Source organism: Lissotriton helveticus, chromosome 5_1, assembly GCF_964261635.1.
Source record: "Lissotriton helveticus chromosome 5_1, aLisHel1.1, whole genome shotgun sequence".
NCBI classification, from domain to species: Eukaryota; Metazoa; Chordata; class Amphibia; order Caudata; family Salamandridae; genus Lissotriton; species Lissotriton helveticus.
Window position 1 is genome coordinate 896,614,523 of NC_136065.1, and position 5,664 is coordinate 896,620,186.

A 5,664-nucleotide genomic window follows, 5' to 3' on the forward strand; every position below is an offset into this window, starting at 1 on the left:
AGCCCCCGCTGGAAAATACATAATCGGCGGCCTTGGATTCTGTAAACCAGGGAACTGTGAAATTGAAATGAAAAATGGGATTAGGATTTCATGACAAAGTGCGTTTGGCGGCTCTCTTGCTGCTGGGGACGTGGCCATTAACCACCCCAGTTAAGGTTTCCTCTGCAACCGATCTAATCTGCAGTGCTTGCACCAGGCATCGTGTCAAGTGCCATTTTAAAAAACAGTGGGGTGCATTTACATTTTTTTAAGCCAATTCTGTCATTCGCCCACACGTGCTTTTCTCTACATGAAGGCAGCACCGTAACACTTACAAGGTAATCTTTTGAAGCGTTGTTGCCTACATGTAAATTCATGTATCAGCATTCCCGCTTGTTTCTGAGAAGTGCCGGTACTCTCCAATTAAAAGTGCTCAGTCTTAAAAAGTGCAGGTACTCTCCCTTTCAAATTGAACAAGTGTGGGTAAGGCCCGGCCCATTTAAAGCACTCATTCTGAGACTAGCATTTTTTCTCCAGTAAAAGTGTAGGGTTAAAAAACCCAGCATGCAAGTTATTGTTGGCTAAATACCACATAAAGTGCACAGGTGACATGGTGCAGATTACAGGCGTAATCGTGAGAAAGTAATTTGAATACATTTTCTTCCGTTGTCATTTGCCCGCTGTAGATTTGTAAACATGATAGGGTTCTGCATAGTGGAGCCTCTGCCTATGTGCAGTTGCTCATTGTTTAATTTTATTTTCTCCTACGGAAAATGTGTTTTTCCTACTGAAAAGTCCCTTCTCCTACACCCACACCAAGTTTCCAATTCTACACCCTTCCAATTCTAGAAAAGCAGCAAATCTAACTCTTGATAGGAGTAAGTCTCCAACCATTTTTAGGATGGGAAAAAGATAAAGAGGAGTTTGTGAATGGCTACAAACTCACGTGTATGTGGATATAAAGCCTGGAACGTATGCCTGCACAACAGAACACAGTCTGAGGTAATAATATGCAAGAGTAAACGGACTGACTATTGCAAGGTCACCTTTTGTGAATGCCTTTCACTCATATATCTATCCATTTGCACTGGGACCCTTTGGTTTTAAAACACATTTACAAAAATAAGCTTATGAGGATAAGGGGCTAAGACACCCTCCACCCCAAAACGATATCACTACATTAACTAATCTCAGCCCTCAATGGCTGCTGCTAAACAATACATTTTGATTAAACAGCTTCTAGTACGAGACTAGTGCAACGTGTTAACACTTAGTCAACAATAACAGCAGATTTTCAAAAGGGAAACCCCGTTGCCCATTACTTTAGGTTTGAGGATTTACCTCACAGGAGCAACAGAAGGGCGACAGATGCTGGCTGCCACTGTGCCCAGGGCTTCTCATTATGGTGGTCACTGGTAAGAGTACAGAGGGCACGCCAGTCTCAAGGTTAGTACAGAGTACTACCAGACAAATGGATCTGTACACATTTCTTGAAAGAGTGTACATCCTCCTGATCAATCGTCTGTCATTGCAAAATATGAAGGACGTTGTGTAACTGCAGAGTGTGTGTCCTTACATATGTTAAAACAATATCAGGGCCATGTCTAACTCATTTAACAGGTGTTGCACCCCTAGTATCTTTTAAAAAGTCAGGGCAAGCGTTGACCTATAGTTTTGGAGGTCGACATGTTTTAAGGCAAATGAAAAGGGGGGGCCCTCGGCCCCCCCGCACGCATGGCGGCGCGGCGACCGTCGCCCCCACTGTCTCCTTTGTTGCCATTCGGCGGTGGGGGCGTGCCCTGGGGGGCGCGGCCCACCGCCGATTGGCTGGCGGCCTCCTTGACCCGGATCCTGGGAAGTGGGTCCGGGTCAGGGGGGGCGGGCTAGAGGAGGGGCCACCTGGCCCCTCGGGAATAAAGAGATAGGGAGCGCCCAGGAGACCCCCTTGTCCCTGGACGCTCCCTCGCCGAAACGGTGTGCCCCGCACTCGGGGCTTCTTTGTTTTTTAACTTTTGTCTTTTTTGGTTCCAGGTTTCAAAGTTCGCGCCTTTGTTCCCTGGTGAGCGGTTCCGGAGCGGTGTGGATTCCCTTTGCCATTGGGGTTGTGTCGTGACTGCTTCGAGGATCACCGACGCTTGGAGCCAGCCGTCTCGTCGCTAGGTTCGGCGGGGAACTCACGGAGCCAGCTGCCGGAGTGGGTGAGGAGCGTGGTTTGGGCCGTGGCAAGGCCCCGGAAGGTATTGTGCGAGTGCCTATTGCTATTGAGATGTGGTCAGGATGGCCGAGTGGTCTAAGGCGCTGCGTTAAGGCCGCAGTCTCTCCTGGAGGCGTGGGTTTGAATCCCACTTCTGACAAAAAACTTTAAGTCCATTTTTGACGTAGCTCAGGGGTCGAGTGCCTGCCGTGTATGTAGCAAGCCCCAGGCCCGCTTCCCGGTATCCCCGCTTTTTTGTTTGCCTTCTGCAAGGCGGGCCCAGTCGATTTTCAGTTGTATCGTGTGCGTTCTGGATTTGTCCGTACAGATGTGTGGCCATCTTAGCCTGTACAGGATTTACTGGGGCCCACACAATTCTCATTGGGAAGGTTGAGGGGAGTGGAATGGGATGCTTCAAGTTGGCAGTTTGGAGCATGGTCGAGCCCGGGTGGCGAGGTGGTGTCTCTTGGTCACGGGGACTCGCGACAGGCGTTAGGTCTGATGATGTAAGGGTCGGTTCACTATGACGGTCCCTACTGGTTTCTACTTTGTAGTGCTGTGTACCATTGTAGCTTATGTCTGTGGTGATGACGAGCCCTCGGGCGCCGCCAAAGCCAGGGAGACAACGGCGTCATCTCTCCAAGGCATGTCGGTACTGGGGTTTTCTGCCCCCTCGCTTTGAAACTAGGGACGTCACAGGAGAGCTAAGAAGCATTCTGTATGACACGAGTAAGGGACTTTGATGTTCTTGTTCAAAACTTTGCACCTTTTAATTGCATATATTATTTATCACTCGTGTTCGCAGTTTTTGATAGTTGTTTGTTCTATGCGTGAAATTGTATAATTATAGAGCCATTGCTGCCAAATTTTCAGTATGCTCAGGTGTTAGACTCCATTAGTCTATTTCTATTTTTAAGAGAGTCCTAGAATCATTGGAAGTAAAAATAGCAAAATGAACACTTTACCATCTTGTAATAGGAAAAGTTAAGAGACGACGCGATGCCGTAAAGTGCCTGGTACTGTGACCAACAGCTGTGTAGAAATGCCTTTTTATATATGCAAAACGACCCGGAAGGGTTACTAGGGAGACATTGTTTTACCATTTTCTTGAAGTACGTTGTTCTTCATAATAATAGGTCATGTGTACGCTGTAACTAGAATGTAGTAGGCTCACTTCAGTGTGTCACATGTACAAAGGTATGTCGCTTTCATGGGGGCCTGTTACTGGGTGGGTCTGACAAGACACACATCAGCCCCCAACCATTACATCAAGTCCTCCCCAGTCTATCATCCCCCATAACTTGTTGCATTTAAGGTTGCTCCGCTGTTGCTCACTCCAGCATATCCCGGATACAAGCATCTTTGGGTGTCACTTTCTAGCACATCTCACTCTTAGTGGCTGCAAAGCTAACCTGTGGTGGCCATTGAAGTAAAACTGGTTCACCCCACCCAAGATGACCTCCGTGGTCTTTCCAGGGCATCACGAAGCACGTCGGCCAAGCAGGCCGCGGGGAGGGAGCATAGCCAGAAACAGATTGAATTGCCTGCATGTTAAGCGATAGGCAGATGTCTTCGTGCCTTTGAATGGCACTGCACAGTCCTCGTCATTCTGGTCTATAAATTCACCCTCTGTATGGTATGAGGGACTGGCAGGTTATACACCAGGTGTCTTATGGGCCCCGTCATGGAGGCCCTGACTTGCCCACTAAGGAGGGGACGGGACAGGAAAAGGATAATGGACCATTGACCAGGAATGTAACAACATTAATAATCCCTAGCTAAGTGACAGAGAATTTCACATGCAATTTTTGTTTGGCAAAACCTACAACAGCTGTTCTATAGGGGGATCAAGATGGAATTCAACTGAGGCAGTTTGATTCCCGATCCACTAAGAGGCTTAATTAAGTCACTGAAATTGTTCCATCTCTGACATAATTTATATGTATTTACTTGTCTAATAAATGCAGCAAAATATTGCTAAAATTGCACCCATCATTAAGTCCCTTAGCATGGGAAAGGATATTTATTCCTAGAAGGTTTGTAATAGGCAGATATTGAATTTTGTTGCGGTGAACAAGATTTACAGACACTGGGCAAACATTCACTGAGTTGGGACAAAGACTATAGTAACTATTTTTAAATGATAAACATTGTTGCATGCAATGGGATCGTCAAATTTGGGTTTGCTACTGCTCAGTGTGTAGGAAGGAGGAATGTAACCCTACAAAATGGATAAGGCATAAATTCCAGGCACAGCACAAGTATGGCTGAATTGTCAAACGATTTAAACCTCAAAGGGCCTGAAATAAGACCAGTAAATAGAGAAATTCTAGCGATCTCTTTAAAGTGAATGGCAATTATTACATGCATTGGAATTATCTATCAGCACGTCCTCATGAAGGATATGAGTTAAGATGCCGTAACAGTGGAATAGAAACGTTTCTTCAGTTCCTTTTTCATTGTATGTGAGTTATGTCAGTTGTAGATGACCTCTACAGAACGGAATTACTTTACATCACTTACATTTTGATTGTGTTGTGGAACTTCGAGTGAACAAATCCGTCCTATCCTAGAAATTAAAATGTGATGCACCAAAATTAAAATGTGATGCACCATCATGTTGTTTTGCAATCACCTAAGAAAACTGCAAAACGCTTATTTAAAACCACACCCCTTCATTGGAGTAAATCCATGGGAAGAAAACCATCATGAATTCAAGACATCGATGGGTTGTGCCCTGTTAGAAAAATTATAACTTTCTGGTTATATTACTTTGTGTATATTATTGTGTTACATTGTTACATTAAGGTGAGTGGGGGGGGCACGCTGCTGCCTTTTTAGCCGAAATTAGACTTGTACCTTGAAAGTTTCTTTCACCAGTAACCAGTTTTAACACAAATATGGTAATGTAACACTTCTCCAATGTTTCAAGCATTTAAGAGTCCAGTCAGCCCAAAATTGTGGCACTTACTCTATCTTAAATTAGCACTGGCAGTATGCACTGTATTCTTGTGACCCGATGAACACATAGTCACCGATGCTCATCAACTGGATCGCATCCACGTGCTGGGGGGGGACTCATCAATATGGAGCTTGGGCGTTTTAAAATGCTCGGGTGGTACTTAGGTAGAATTCACAAGGCAGACGCAGCTCCCTGATGGGACGGGTCCCCACCATGGGTTGTGAGTTAGCCAAAAGAGGGCACTCAAGACCTCAGGTCATTCAGTTGATGAGTTCAGTTTTGGAAAACTCATTGTCTAAATCAGAGCTCACGCTACATGGGTGACATTACATTTCACCGGAAGAATGAGATGGATGTTGACATTCCTGGGCTGCTTTATTGATGTCCTCTAAGCACTTGCAATACTTTATCCGAGCCAGGGTTGCTGCTTATTTCTCTTACGCAAGGAACAGCCATTGACATAAGTCATGATTCGGACACTCTAGAACGACTATCATTGATGTCTGCTAGGTGTTAGTTAGAACAATCA

At 45.5% G+C, this 5,664-nt stretch overlaps 1 non-coding gene across 1 annotated transcript; it reads left to right on the plus strand.

Moving 5' to 3' along the window:
* Nucleotides 1-2,250: 2,250 nt before the first annotated feature.
* TRNAL-AAG (transfer RNA leucine (anticodon AAG)) lies at nucleotides 2,251-2,333 on the plus strand. The gene has a single exon. It is a non-coding gene; the product is annotated as a tRNA-Leu (tRNA).
* Nucleotides 2,334-5,664: the final 3,331 nt, after the last annotated feature.